This window comes from Ambystoma mexicanum, chromosome 4q (genome assembly GCF_040938575.1).
Source record: "Ambystoma mexicanum isolate Mex_15411 chromosome 4q, UKY_AmexF1_1, whole genome shotgun sequence".
NCBI classification, from domain to species: domain Eukaryota; kingdom Metazoa; phylum Chordata; class Amphibia; order Caudata; family Ambystomatidae; genus Ambystoma; species Ambystoma mexicanum.
Window position 1 is genome coordinate 919,692,190 of NC_090928.1, and position 16,190 is coordinate 919,708,379.

Below are 16,190 nucleotides of genomic sequence, written 5' to 3' on the forward strand. Positions count from 1 at the left end.
TTTGTGGGTTTATTAGTTAGTTGTCCAAGGGACTTTAGGGTGTCATATTCGTCTTGGCTGTTTTGAGCGCCTCCTCCACTGCCTTACCAAACAAGACATTTGGTTCCACCAGCATGTCGATGAGGGTGGCTTGGGTCTCGGGTTTAAACCCCGACTGCCTCAGCCAAGCGTGTCTCCTGATGACTGTGCTCTCTGCGATAAGCCGGCCTGCATTGTCTGTTGCGTCAAAGGTAGCCTTGAGAATGCATCAGGATACCGATCTTCCCCCCGACGCAATCTGACCCAACTGGCTCCTTAGAGGTTCAGGTGTGGAGGCAATGAGGGCAGGTACCTGTTCCCATTGGTGACAGTTGTAACTTGCCAGCAGAGTGCTGGTATTAGCAATCCTTGCCTGGTAAGGGGAAGCCACTTTTGTTCCTAGCCCATATATCTATTTGCTCTCCTTGTCTGGGGGATCTTCAGAAGATGCTAGAGGTGTCCCCGCCCTCTTCCTAGTGGTAGTAACCACTAATGAGTCGGGTTTAAGCTGACCCCTTATGTAAAGTGGGTCGGAGGGGGCGGCCCTGAATAATTTCTCTATTCTTGGGTTAACTGCCCAAGAAGATTAAGAGTGAGCAGAGAAGGGTCAATTCTGCGTTGAATAGACTTCAGAATTGGTATGGCTTGGGCAATGGATTTTTTATCCCCCATAATTTGCAAAGTCCCGCCCCCCCCCCCCCCCGCCCAAGGGTATCTGGAAGTGGGCTGCAGCCCTAGCTAAGCCCTCGTTCAGCAATGGCTGATTCTCCACAGGTGAGTCATTCACCAGTGTGTCCTTGGGAATAGGGGAGTCGAGACTATATGCCTCTGCCTCGTCTTCCTGGTCCTCATCGTCTCCATAATAGTCGAGCCCTGCCTGGTTGTCCAGTGGTTGCATCTCTGGATCCTCACCATACTGCTGGTAAGGTTCAATAGTGAATGGGTCTGAAATCAACCCCTGAAAATGGAGTCTCAGTACGGAGTCGCTTAGTAGGAGGATGTGGGTCTTTGGATCCCGAAGGGGCAGAGGTAGCAGGGGTATTCTGATAGCTGTGGAAGTAATCGGGGTTTTTTTTCGTAAAAGTTTGCCATAAAAGACATTCTTCTCATCACTCTGTCGATGTCTTCCGAGCTCCATTCTCTGGAACTGGGAAGGACCATTTCCTGCTGTGGTTCCTCTTCTATTCCCATATCCTGGGGAGTGGGAGGGACAACTTTAGGCCTAGTGACAGGGGTCTTGGACTTCTCTAAAGATTTGGGGTGTTTCTCCTTCTGAACCTGGTGTTGAGAGGCTTCTTTCTGTTGTTCCTCCCCTTTTCCGTGTGTAGAGGCATGATTCCCTGACTCTTTGGCACGCCTGGCGTAGAGATTCAGAGCTGGGGTCACGAGGTTCTGGAGTCTTAGAGGAGGGACGTCGAGACTTGGAGGCAGGTGTCGAACGAACTGCCAGAGTCGACTTTGAACATGCTGCTTGGGGGTAGAGGTCAGATTCGTCTTCCGACTACCATACCTCTGTGACTTTAGGTAACGTGGCACTCTTAGCAATCGTAGACGGTTGCTGTGTGTCATGAGGTGACCGTGACCTGGAACACCCAAAGGACACCGATTCTGCGGACTGCTCTCTTTGTGCCTTTTTCTGCCTATCACTCGACACACGTGTCGAATCTCGGGTGGGGTTAGTGTTTTTAGATGAAGGTATGTGGGTAGCGCTCTTGCCGCCAGGTGTTGTCCCCATAACTGCCCCGTCGGACAGTCCTCCGAGGTCGGGGGCTTGCGCTTGGGCGCCTAACGACACCCCTGTGCCCTCGCTGTCCGATACGGCAGCGTTGCTGCCATCACTGAAGGAACCCACCGCGTCCATGGCCTCGAGCTGCCTGCCGTAGTGGGCCCAACGTTTGGTGGAGCGGTCCTTAAGTGTCTTTGCTTGTCATGATCTCTGCTTCCAAAAGGTCAGGGTTTTCCCAACTCCCTTGGAAGCAGATCCATAACCCAGGTTCCGAGTGCCAACCAGTCCCAATTGGGACCTTTTGGACCCAGTCCTGGCGCCAGTGGCACCAGGCTCATAAATATGACCAGTCCCAGCGCTGGAAGCGCCGGGCTCATAATGCTTGGGTGGACTTACCTGCAGCAGACCATGCTGCTTACTTGCCTGCCAGTTGAGCCTCTGATCCTCTTCTGTTTGGAACTACTTTTCCTGTTGGGTGGGGCAGGAGCCACTCCCTAGGTTCAGAACACTGGAACTCTTCTGGAAAGCAGGAACTCTTTTCTTACCTAGGCGTGGCTGTGGAAGGAGACACCTAAGCACTACAGGAGGCTATTTAAACCACACCCGATGGATGAATCTTGCTTTGCGTTATTCTGCATCCTCTGCAGCAGAACGCTCATCGTGTCTTCTGCATCTGATCCTGGGCCTAAGGAAAAAGGCTTACCATCCTGAATCCAGTCTTCAGCAACACCTATAAAGACAAGAAAGAACAGGTTAGCATTAAGGTCTTCAGTGACAGCGCTTCACTTACCTGGTCCATCGGCTGTCACCAACGCCTCGCGCTGCATTCCGGCATCTGAAAGACAAAGGCTTACCTACTCTTCGTGCGCTCCGGAGGTCTTCGCACTGCATTCCGGCATCTGAAAGACAAAAGCTTACCAACTCTTTGCACGCTCCGGAGGCCTTCGGCGCTGCATCCCGCATCTGAAAGACAAAACAAGGTTGCGTTTAAAGACATTGGGGAACTTTAATACTCACGTGCCATTACTCCTTTCCACATCTAACCCAGTGGGTATTCCGGCACCCTGCAGCCGCTCCGAACTTGTACCTGCAAAATAAAAAGACAGTTAGAGCGCATCGTGAAGCAGGCAACAAGCGCTTACTTACGTGCTTCCAGGCGCTTCTATTCATCACACGGGCTCCATCTTCAACTCACTTCAGCCCGTCATCCGCCATCGCCGGAACCCTGCAAAACAAGAGACATCATTACTAAAGACTTTTAAAGACATTAGAATTACTCGAAACTTACCGTTCGTGCAGTAAACGACGGACAGCAGTCCTCTGAAGTCAAAAGGCCTGCTCCTCTTATCCAGTGAAGAAACTGGTTACAGCACCCTGCCCTGAGGCAGATGGAGCACGGCGTTCACTTACCTAAGGTGAGAGCGTTAACCTTTGGGGTTCTACAGGAGAAGAGAAAGGGAAGAAGAGAGAGACATTCAATAACCCAGTTCATTAATCCCATATTTTCTATCTGCAGACATCTTACCCTTCAAGTCAGACATACAGTGCACAGAGGTCCAGCCCAAAGAGCCAGCCGTGTGTTACACGTCACCTTTGAAGATACGGTATACGCCCAGTCAAGACCGGCGCCTCTACAGGAATCAGGTGAGCGTTACAGAACGCAAAGCCTACCGCAAAACTCCCGTCCAGGCGCTATGGAAACCTCGGATACCGACCAGCTAGCCCAGTTACTTGGGGAACTAAGGGCAGAAGTGCATGCAGCCCGTCAGGAAACGAACGCTCTAAGAAGGGAACTGATTATTTCCAAGGAGCGAACAGATGATCTCGCTAGACAATTGCTACAGTCACAAGCCGGACAGACCCCGTTACCCGCATCTGGGGGAAATCTTCCTTCTACATCCTCTATGAATCCAGTGCAGATCAACCTACCTGGGAATGTACCTCTGGCTCCGCCCGAACGATTTTCTGGTGACCCAAAGAGGTTTGCAGTATTTATCAATCAGTGCCGGTTGCATTTCTTATGCCGGCCAGCAGCCTTTCCAACTGATCAAGCTAAAGTAGCTTTCGTGCTTTCGTACCTTAGTGGCAATGCGGCAGACTGGTCGATCCCTCTAGTAAATCAAGATGATCCGGTCCTCCATGATTTTCAAGCTTTTCAGCTCAGTATGGAAAAACTGTTTGCAAGACATTCACAGGGGCAGGCCTTGGACAATGAGCTTCTTTCGTTGCGACAAGGTAATCAAGACCTTTTGGCTTATATTGTGTCTTTCAACAGACTGATAGTGGAAACTCAATGGCCTGAGGACAAAAGGATTACGCTGTTTTATAGAGGTCTACGTGGAGAGCTCAAAGATGTGTTAGCCCAAGTAGTGAATCCCCCACAAGATTGTTCGGACTATATAGACTTAGTTGTTCAAATAGATCACAGACTGCAGAACAGGAAGGCCGATCGTTCCAAGTTTGATGCTCGAGTATTTTCCAAACCGCCAACTCCTTCCAAAGGAGTAGACTCCGGGGAACCCATGCAAATAGGGGGCCTGACACAAAAGGAGCGGGAAAGGAGAAAACAGTTGCAATTATGCCTCTATTGCGGAAACTCAGGGCACTTTCTTCGAGACTGTCCGGTGAAACCTGCCAAGAAGGCAGTAGGAGCTGCAGTTACCAAAGTTACAAACTCTGAGCAGGGAAACGACCTCGCCCGACAAGAAGAGGTCCTCTTGCCGAGCGTGAAAACCAGTTCCGTGACCTCGCATTTCGTGATACCTATGGTCCTCATTAGCCCTGATAATCCGGATCGATTACATGCAATTGAAGCTTACGTCGACAGCGGTGCCATCGGCAATTATGTGGATCATGAAATGGTTTTGAGGATGAATCTAACTCTTTGTCCCAAGGCTGTAAAGGACGTCATTACTACGGTGGATGGAACGGAGATAGCCTCCGGACCAGTAACGCATACCACTCAAGAAGTGACGCTAGTAAGTCAAGATGGACACCATGAGAAGATCGTGTTCGATGTGATCAAGGCTCCTCAGTTTCAGATTATTCTAGGAATACCTTGGTTAGAGAAACACAATCCTCTGATCGATTGGCGAGCAAGAACGGTCCAGTTTCCAGAATGTGTCTCTACTTGTCACCCTCCACCTGGTGTTGCACTGGCAGCAATTTCTTCAGAGACTCCCCAGTTACCTCCCGAATACCTAGAATACCAAGATGTTTTCCGGAAGGATCAGGCTAACTCTCTACCTCCTCATAGGTCTTATGACTGCCAGATAGACCTGATACCTGGATCTACTCCTCCTTGTAGTAGAATGTATGCCCTCACCGAGCCTGAGAACCTTCACCTTCGACAATACCTGGATCAATACCTGGCAAATGGGTTTATTCGCCCTTCCAAGTCCCCTGCTTCTTCAGCTTTGTTCTTCGTTCCAAAAAAGGAAGGAGACCTTAGAACTTGTATAGATTATCGCTCCCTGAACCAGATCACCGTTAAGAATAGATATCCGTTACCTTTGATCCCTGAACCAAGTCAGAAAAGCATGCATATATACAAAGCTGGATCTTAGAGGAGCCTACCACTTGGTACGAGTAAAAGAGGGCGATGAATGGAAGACGGCCTTCCGCACCAAATATGGGCTATTTGAATATCAGGTCATGCCCTTCGGACTTTGCAATGCCCCGGCCGCCTTTCAATATTTTATGAACGATGTCCTCAGAGAGCTCATAGATGTGTGTGTTGTTGTTTACATTGACGACATCCTCGTTTATTCTTAATCGGAATCTGAACATCGGAAACACGTGAAAATGGTCCTCGAAAGATTGCGTCAACACAAACTTTTCGCTAAGTTGGAAAAATGTGTTTTCAACGTGACTGAAGTTGAATTCTTGGGATTCATATTATCACCTAGCGGAGTGCGTATGGATTCAAAGAAGGTCGATGCAGTTCTCAAATGGCCATCACCATCCTCCGTAAAAGGTGTGCAAAGCATGTTAGGCTTCGCTAACTTTTACCGCAGGTTTATCCCCGAATTTTCTCGAATAGTCCAGCCCATCACTGCCTTGTTAAAGAAAAACAAACGTTTTGAATGGTCTACCGAGGCGGAACAAGCTTTCCAGGATTTGAAGACTAAATTTATCTCTGCACCAATCTTAAAACACCCTCGCCCCGAACTCCCCTACATTGTGGAAACTGATGCTTCAAGCCTTGCCATGGGGGCAGTTCTATCACAAAAGGACCCGGTAACCAATCAGTTGCATCCCGTGGCATTTTGGTCCCGCAAATTCTCGCCTCCTGAAATCAATTACACGATTACTGACAAGGAACTTCTGGCTATCAAGTCTGCCTTTAAGGCTTGGCGGCATTATCTGCTGGGGGCCCGACACACCGTTACTGTGATTACGGATCACCGAAACCTGCAATATTTGAAAACCGCAAAAGCCCAATCCTCTAGACAACTCCGTTGGGCCGAGTTTGACTTCATAATTACCTATCGACCTGGTACAAAAAACGGTAAAGCTGATGCCCTTTCTCGGATGGGAGTGGAAGAACACTTGATCAACCCTAAACCTGTACCAATCATTCCCGAACAAAGAATTCTGGGTGTAATCGCCACACAATCCATAGAGGAAGTTAAGGATAAAGCCAGGCAACTTGTAACTCCAGCAGACATACAGAATTGGCATCTGCAGGGAAAGGACTTTGCAGTAAAGGACAACTTATTGTATTTCGAAGAACGATTATACCTGCCCAGCACAGATTTACAGAAAAAAGTAATCTCTTGTTATCACGATTCTTTAATGGAAGGACATCCCGGTATGGCCAAGACCTCAGAAAAGATCAAGCGCTACTTCTGGTGGCCGTCTTGGAAAAAAGATATCAGAGACTTTATAATGTCCTGTGGAGTATGCGCCCAAAACAAGAGTCAAAAGGAAAGACCAGCAGGCCTCTTACGCCCTATTGACATCCCACCTCGCCCTTGGCATACGCTTTCTATGGACTTCATCACCGATCTACCTCCATGCTCCGGATACAATACGATTCTAGTAATCGTGGACTTATTCTCCAAGATGGCGCATTTCATTCCGCTCAAAGGCTTGCCAACAGCAGCAACTCTGGCCCGAGAATTTCTCAAAAACATCGTCCGACTGCACGGTTTTCCTTCGGTTCTAATTTCGGATCGAGGTAGTCAATTTATTTCTCATTTTTGGCGAAGTTGCTGTCGGTCGGCTCAAATTGATGTGAGACTATCGACCAGTCACCACCCTCAGACCGACGGACAAACCGAGAGGACCAATCAAAAACTGGAACAGTACTTACACTGCATGCTGCAACAAACTGAAAAGACTTGGAAAGATATCCTTTGGATAGCCGAATATGCCTACAATAACTCTGTCCATTCGGGAACTGGGAAAACCCAGTTTTTTCTTTTATACGGCAGTCACCCTCGAACCTCGGAGTTGGATCCCCTCCAAGATCTTGAAACACCAGCAGTAGACTACCTGCATTCTACAATCACCCAAGCCTTTAAGGAAGCTGTTTCTCACCTTCAAAGGGCTAAAGAAGAATACAAGAAAGGAGCAGATCAACATCGGAAGGAAGCCCCTCAATATCAAGTAGGGGATCAAGTCTGGTTATCCACCAAATATCTACCTCTAAAAGGGCCACGCACATTCAACCCAAGATACCTTGGTCCCTATTCCATCACTACCATAGTAAACCCAGTAGCGGTCAAGTTGGATTTGCCCCCGCACATGAAGATACATCCGGTCTTCCACGTCTCTCTATTAAAACCCGTGCAACCTCAAACCCGACTAAATCTCCAAAACCCATCCTAGTTGATGGAGAACTCGAGTTTGAAGTCAAAAGCATTCTGGACTCCAAGATCTCCAAATCTAAACTATTTTACCTAATTGACTGGAAAGGCTACGGCCCCCAAGAGAGATCCTGGGAACCTGCTGAATATGTCCACGCTCCTCGCCTAATCAAAAGATTTCACCGAACATTTCCTGACAAGCCAAAACCCCCGGAGAAGCCCGGTTTGGGAGGGGCCTTGAGGGGGGGTACTGTCATGATCTCTGCTTCCAAAAGGTCAGGGTTTTCCCAACTCCCTTGGAAGCAGATCCATAACCTAGGTTCCGAGTGCCAACCAGTCCCAATTGGGACCTTTTGGACCCAGTCCTGGCGCCAGTGGCACCAGGCTCATAAATATGCCCAGTCCCAGCGCTGGAAGCGCCGGGCTCATAATGCTTGGGTGGACTTACCTGCAGCAGACCATGCTGCTTACTTTCCTGCCAGTTGAGCCTCTGATCCTCTTCTGTTTGGAACTACTTTTCCTGTTGGGTGGGGCAGGAGCTACTCCCTAGGTTCAGAACACTGGAACTCTTCTGGAAAGCAGGAACTCTTTTCTTACCTAGGCGTGGCTGTGGAAGGAGATACCTAAGCACTACAGGAGGCTATTTAAACCACACCCGATGGATGAATCTTGCTTTGCGTTATTCTGCATCCTCTGCAGCAGAACGCTCATCGGGTCTTCTGCATCTGATCCTGGGCCTAAGGAAAAAGGCTTACCATCCTGAATCCAGTCTTCAGCAACACCTATAAAGACAAGAAAGAACAGGTTAGCATTACGGTCTTCAGTGACAGCGCTTCACTTACCTGGTCCATCGGCTGTCACCAACGCCTCGCGCTGCATTCCGGCATCTGAAAGACAAAGGCTTACCTACTCTTCGTGCGCTCCGGAGGTCTTTGCACTGCATTCCGGCATCTGAAAGACAAAAGCTTACCAACTCTTCGCACGCTCCGGAGGCCTTCGGCGCTGCATCCCGCATCTGAAAGACAAAACAAGGTGCATTTAAAGACATTGGGGAACTTTAATACTCACGTGCCATTACTCCTTTCCACATCCAACCCAGTGGGTATTCCGGCACCCTGCAGCCGCTCCGAACTTGTACCTGCAAAATAAAAAGACAGTTAGAGCGCATCGTGAAGCAGGCAAGGAACAAGTTACTTACCTGTAACTGTTGTTCTCCAGCATGGGTCTGGCATGGATTCACATGCTCATGAATATTCCCCGTCAGGCTGGGAATCCTCGGTAAAGAAAAAACCAGTATCAGTTTCGTTTCTGATCTGTCTTTCGTAGTAATAACCAATCACTGGTCTCTGCGTCATACTGACCACAGCCAATGACTGCCCTCTACCTAAGCACCGCCTCTGGCAGCCATCTTCAGATTTGGAAGCACGTGAAGTGGCAGTATGACCAAGTGAAGAGCCGCAGAGGGGTAGGCGGGAGGGTTCGCATGTGAATCCATGCCAGACCCATGCTGGAGAACAACAGTTACAGGTAAGTAACTTGTTCCTTCTCCAGCATGGGGTCTGGCATGGATTCACATGCTCATGAATAAAGAATACATAGCAGTACACACATGCACAACCACGGGAGGTGGCAAAGGCTCAACATTAAGCATCACATCAACTCAACATTAAGCATCTTACCTCCTCACCAGGCTCACCTCAGGCGAACAGGTTGCGCAGCACTGCTTGGCCGACCCTGGACTCCTCCCTGGAATCCCGGTCGACGCAGTAGAATTTCGTGAAGGTGTGCGTCGACCTCCACGTAGCAGCCCTGCATATGTCCAGCAGGGGCACACCAGATAGGAACGCCGTGGTAGCTGCGATCGCTCTGGTGGAATGGGCTCTCGGACGGCCAGGCAGCGGTCGGTTTGCCAACCGGTGACAGCACATGATACAGCCGGAGAGCCATCTGGAGATGGAAGCCTTCGAGAGAGCCTTCCCCTGATTGACAGGTCCAAAGTTCACAAAGAGTTGTGACGTCTTCCGAAAACCCTTCGTGCGGTCCACGTAGAACTTCAGCGCTCTAGCTACATCCAGCGAGTGCAAAGTCCTCTCAGCCGGCGACGAAGGCGACGGGAAGAACACAGGTAACACCAAGGGTTCGTTGAGATGGAAGTCCGACGGTACCTTGGGCATGAAGGAGGGGTGCGTCCTGAGCACTACCCTCGTGTCGTGGAAAGTCAAGTACGGGGCGTTGCAGGAAAGGGCCTGGATCTCTCCCACTCGTCGTGCGGAGGTGATGGCCACAAGAAAAGCTGTTTTCCACGATAGAAACTTCAACGGGGCCGAGTGCAGAGGCTCGAACGGAGGTCCCATGAGCTTGGTCAGCACCACGTTGAGCTCCCACGCCGGGGCCGGAGCCTTCACCGGCGGGAACGATCTGAACAGTCCCTTCATGAACTCTTTCACCAGACGATGAGACCACAAGGACGTCCGGCCCGTGGTTCTGGTGTATCGGGAGATCGCAGCAAGATGAATCTTGATGGACGCATGTGCCAGACCAGCTTTGGCCAGCGTCAGCAGGTACGGCAGTACTTGGGGAGCCGTAATCCGTAGAGGGTTAATCTTCTGTGCGTGGCACCAGACAGAGAACCTCTTCCATTTGTGTCCGTAGCATTTAAGAGTCGAGGACGCCCTGGCCTTTGCAAGAACCTCTCTGCAATCGGCCGGTATGTCGTATCCTCCAAACTCTAGTGCTGCAGGAGCCAGGCCTGCAAGTTCAGCGACTTCGGGTCGTGGTGGAGGATGGCGCCTCCTTCCCTGGAGAGTAGATCCGCGTCCGCCGGCAGCTTGATCGGCGGGGACGCTGACAAGTCCAGAAGGTCCGGGAACCATATCTGCCTCGGCCACGCAGGTGCGACGAGGATCATCCTGCACCGTGACCTCTTGAGCTGGTTGACGAGCCGGATTAGCAGAGGCAAGGGAGGGAACGCGTAGAGGAACAGGCCCTCCCAGGGGAACGAGAAAGCATCGCCCATGCTCCTCGTCTGGGGAAACCTGCTGGCGAACCTCCGGCACTTGGTGTTCGTCGCCGTCGCGAACAGGTCGATCTGGGGTGTGCCCCACCGTCGGAAGAGGCGATCCACCAGATCCTGCCGTAGTTCCCACTCGTGGCACGAGCGCAGCTCCCTGCTGAGTGAGTCGGCGATGGTGTTTTTTATCCCTGCCAGATGAAACGGCACCAGAAAAATCCCTTGGGCGACGGCCCAATGCCACAGGTCCTGCGCCTCCTTGGACAGCGCTGGGGACCTGGTTCCGCCCTGTTTCCTGATGTAAAACATGGTGGTGGTGTTGTCGGTGAAGATCCTCACCACCTTGCCCTTGAGGGACGGAAGGAAGGACCTGAGGGCCCAAAACACTGCACGGAGCTCCAGGACGTTGATACGTTGATATGTAGGGACTTCTCCGTCGGGAGCCAGAGTCCCCTTGCGTGCAGATTTTCGGTGTGCGCTCCCCACCCTTCCAGGGAGGCATCGTGGTCACAGTCTCCTGGTGGGCTGGGGTCTGGAAGTCCATGCCCGCCGTCAGATGCGCGCGGGTGCCCCACCACCGTATCGCTCGTCGGAAACTCTCGTCGAGCTTGATCCTTTCCTCGAAGCTGCCCGTCGTCTGGATCCAGCCCGCATCCAGGAATTCTTGCAACGGGCGCATCCGGAGCCTGCACATGGGAATGAGGTAGATGCAGGAAGACATCATCCCGAGGAGGGACTTGATGGACCTCACTTTGGCCGCGTCGGCCACCAACATCCGTTGCACCTTGCCCAAGATGGTCCTGGTCCTCTCCTCCGACGGGGAGGCCAGAAGGGACACTGTGTCGAGCCTCGCTCCCAGAAACAGTGCGACTTGCGCGGGCACCAGGTGGGATTTGGCGTAGTTCACGGAGAATCCCAGGTCCGTGAGGAGTTGGACGGTCCTTGCCGTGTGGACCACGGCGAGCTCCCTCGCCACGAATCTGAGGAATTTGCGGTGCCCCTTTAGGATGGGAATGTGGAAGTAGGCATCCTCCAAATCCAACGACGATAGGAAGTCTCCTTCCTCCAGCTGACCCAGGACGTGCTGGAGGGTGACCATCCGGAACTTCTGCGCCTTGATGAACTTGTTCAGACGTCGCAGGTCCAGGATGGGGCACCATCCTCCCGTCTTCTTCTTCACGAGGAAGTATCTCGAGTAGACTCCGGAGCCCCGAAGCCTCTTTGGGACGAGTTCGATGGCGCCCTTTCTGAGCATCGCCTTTACCTCCAGGAGAAGTTGAGGGAAGTGAAGTTCTTTCCTGGCCACGGGGGGAACGCGCGGGCACCTTCTTTGAAACTCGAGCGCGTGGCCCCGGGCCAGGGCGTCCAGCACCCAACGGTCGGTGGAGATGGACTCCCACACGCTGACGAAGCCCGCCAGCCGGCCTCCCACCGGGGTGCTTCGGTGGGGGCCCGACCCCACGGCCGGTTCAATCCTGCTTGGACGCGGCCTTGCCGCCTTGACCTCCTTGGCGACGACGGCGGGGTCCGCTAGACTTGCCTCGTCCTCTGTAGGCCTCTTGCGACGACGAACGGGCCGCTTGACGGTAGGAAGCGAAACCGCCGCCGGAACCTTTGGAGGCGCCCTTGCCTCCGCCGCTCCGAAAGGGCGTCCGTCGTTGCAGGACTCCAAGGGCCCGGGCCGTCTCAGTATCCGCCTTGATGGCCTGAAGGGAATCGTCCACTGTCTTCCCAAACAGGTTGTTCCCGTCGAAGGGCATGTCCAGGACTCTGGTCTGGACGTCCTGCCGGAAGTCCGTAGCTTTGAGCCATCCACGACGTCGAAGGCAAACACCGTTGCCCAGCTGGCGGAATCCAGTGTCGGCGATGTCCGTCGCCACGGTGATGGCGTGGTCCGAGGCCACCTCACCTTCCTGCAGGATCTCAAGGGCCTCCGCCCTCTTGTCGTCCGGCAGAAAATCCAGCAGGGGAGCCATCTTGTACCAGAGCTCCCTGTCGTAGCGGGCCACGATAGCCAAGGCGTTGGCCGCTTTAATCGTCGTCGCTGCCGACGAGATGACTCTACGCCCCATAGTATCCAATTTCTTTCCCTCGCCGTCCGGCGGGGAAGTCGATGTGGAGGCCGCACCCCCCCCCGCTTTCTTCCTGGCTGCCGCGGAGACGACGGAGTCCGGGGTAGGCTGCGCCCGGAGGCATAGGGGGGCCGTGTCCGGGACCCGGTACTTTTTCTCGTACCGGTCTCTTCTAGCTGGCGTCGTGGAAGGGTTCTTGAGGAGGGAAAGGCCCTCATCCCAAATGTCGTCCAACAGAGGCACTGCGAGGACCGTCTTCCTCTTGGCCTCGCGCCGCTGATAAAGGAAGCCTTCCTTTTTCTTCTCCTCAGGGCAGAGTTGGAAAAGCTCGGAAGCCCTGGAGATCATGGAGTGGAAAGATCCGATCTCGTCGGGCGGAGAGGCCCTGGTGGGAGGCGACGACGGAAAATCCTCGTCGTATGCCTCGTCGTCCGTACCCGTCGCTGCCGTGTCAGTCCCCGTATCATCCCCTCGGGTGGACGGGGAGGAGGGCTGGAAGGGGCGCGACGGTTGAAAAGGAGGTGGTGGATGGATCCTTCTTTTCTTGGTAGGGGGAACACCAGAAGGTCCCGGTTCTGGATCCCCCGACGGGAGAGGTTCCTCCGTCGGTAACGGTAGCCTCGTCCTTATCTCGGAGCATAAGGACTGTATGGCCAACAAAATGGCCGCCGAGTTGTCTTGCGGCGCTGGCAGAGGGGAATCCGACGGGCGAGCAGGGGCCCCGTCGGTATCCTCGACGACATCGTCGTCGTCACCTGCGTCGGGGTCCATTCCGACGGGCTGGCCTTCTTCCACGCCTAGGCCGTGGCTTAAGACCTCGATCAGCTCCTCTTCTGAGGTTGAGGCCGACTCTACGACGACGCCCTGCCCCCCCTTCTTCTTCCCCACGGAGGGTTTCACGGGGGTCCTATCGATGGGCACAAAGGAAGACTCCCTCCGAGGAGGCAGGGAGATTCTGGGCCCTGAGGTCGCCACCACTGGTGCAGCCACCACAGGCTGAGCCAGGGCCGCCGCGACCGTTTCGATAGAGGGCTTGGTCGGATGGATCAAGGCCTTCACCACCTTAGGTGCGCTCACCGCCTTATCCTTGAGGGAGGGGGCACTGCCACGCTCCTCCTCTGCCTTAGAGCTCGACCGGGGGCCTCTCCAGGAGCTTCGCCGGGTGCTCGGCCTTCCTCTTACCCGACCCAGAGCGTTGGCTCGTGGTTGATGGTGCCGGGGAGGGTGCGCCCTGCCTGGCGCCCGTAGAGCCCGACCGTTCGGCGCTCCCGGTGCCAGCGGACTCGCGGTGCTTGGCCTTATGTTGGGCCCCCGTCGCCGGGGCGCCCTCAAAGGTCTTAGAAGACCGCTCGGATTTCTTCTTCTTCTCGCCAGACGGGCTCTTACCCTCCAGCCAGTTGGCGAGACGTTGATGGCGGTCCTTCATGGTCCGTTCCGGCATGTTGCCGCAAAACGCACAGTCCTTCTCCACGTGCGTCTTGTCCTCATGAAGGCATGTAAAGGCAGAAAGAGTGTTCGTCCTCCTTGAAGACGTTCTGCAGCTGGCATCCAGGGCAGACCCTGAACAGCTTTCCGGGCGTCGAGCTTCCCTTCTCTTGGGCCATCTCCGAGACAGGGCCTGAGAAGCTTCTGGAGTCCTCCGAAGTGTAGCTCGACGAAATCTTCACCCTTGAGGGGCACAGATGAATCCGACACGGGTCCCCGTTGATCGGATGTAGGATCGGTGGAGCTTGAGGCTCTTTTGACCGAAAGAATCGAAGTTTTTTGTAAAAAGCGCGAAAAAATAGCACTAACGCTCGAGAGCAATAGCACGAGGATCCCAACACATGAACGTGCGGTAAAAATCTGAAGATGGCTGCCAGAGGCGGTGCTTAGGTAGAGGGCAGTCATTGGCTGTGGTCAGTATGACGCAGAGACCAGTGATTGGTTATTACTACGAAAGACAGATCAGAAACGAAACTGATACTGGTTTTTTCTTTACCGAGGATTCCCAGCCTGACGACGGGGAATATTCATGAGCATGTGAATCCATGCCAGACCCCATGCTGGAGAACAAGCGCTTACTTACGTGCTTCCAGGCGCTTCTATTCATCACACGGGCTCCATCTTCAACTCACTTCAGCCCGTCATCCGCCATCGCCGGAACCCTGCAAAACAAGAGACATCATTACTAAAGACTTTTAAAGACATTAGAATTACTCGAAACTTACCGTTCGTGCAGTAAACGACGGACAGCAGTCCTCTGAAGTCAAGAGGCCTGCTCCTCTTATCCGGTGAAGAAACTGGTTACAGCACCCTGCCCCGAGGCAGATGGAGAGCACGGCGTTCACTTACCTAAGGTGAGAGCGTTAACCTTTGGGGTTCTACAGGAGTAGAGAAAGGGAAGAAGAGAGAGACATTCAATAACCCAGTTCATTAATCCCATATTTTCTATCTGCAGACATCTTACCCTTCAAGTCAGACATACAGTGCACAGAGGTCCAGCCCAAAGAGCCAGCCGTGTGATACACATCACCTTTGATGATACGGTATACGCCCAGTCAAGACCGGCGCCTCTACGGGAATCAGGTGAGCGTTACATTGCTTTGAAGAGCTTACAAGCTCTGCAATTAGCTTTGGGGTGGTCCCTAGGAAGACACGGATTACAGGTGTTATGCTTATCTACCCAAGGGAATTTACAGTTGCACTTGGGGCAGAATTTAAATTGAGTACTCTCCATATGTTAATATCTGGCAGTGGGAGGGTCTCTTGGCAAGAGTGGATGATTGCCTTGCGTCATGCGGCGATCTCGATCGAGAGCGCCCAGAGGACACCGAGTCGGACCGTTCTATCTGTGCCTCTTTCCGAGAAGTCGACGTCGTCGAGGTTCGGTTGGACTTAGTGTGTGTAGGGTGTGTAGCGCTTGCGTCGCCGGGGGTCTTCCCCATAGCCGCCCTGCCGGACAACCTTCCGAGGTCGGGGACCTGCGCTCAGCAGTCTTTCGACGCCGTAATGCCCTCGCCGTCCGAAAGTACGGCGTCGCTGCCATCGCTGAAGGCGCCCTCCGCTGCCATGGCTGCCTGCCTGGCGTGGTGGGCCCAACGCTTTGTCGAACGGTCCTTAAGTGTCTTAGGCTTAAACCTACTACACGCTCTGCAGTTCGCTTCGGGGTGGTCCCTCGGCAAGCAGAGATTGCACGTGGCGTGCCTGTCGACCCAAGGGTATTTGCGGTTGCACTTGGGGCAGAATTGGAAAGGGGTACCCTCCATACGCACCTTGAGGCAGCGGGCTGGTAAGTGTAGGAAATATATAAGGTGTACCTATATACCAAGAGTGAAGAGTATGTACCACCCCCCACTCTCCCTACTTGCAGGGCAGAGGCCAGCGGCCTACTAGGCCCGGGCCGAGGCCAGCGGCCTTCCGAGGCCCAGATCAGTCGTGCAGCAGCCGACGGTCGATGTCTTCTCCAGCCGTCGTCGAGTGTCGAGGGTCGACGTTGGGGTGGGGAAGGATGTCAATAAATAATTTTAACTTCAATAATTAGCAAAAGTATGGCTAAGGCCAGGGAACTC

General features: G+C 53.2%; 1 protein-coding gene across 4 annotated transcripts in view; it reads right to left on the reverse strand.

The window, feature by feature from the left end:
- Positions 1–16,190, reverse strand: part of MTA3 (metastasis associated 1 family member 3) — a 1,736,304-nt gene that overhangs the window by 1,365,260 nt on the left and 354,854 nt on the right. The window lies entirely within an intron of this gene.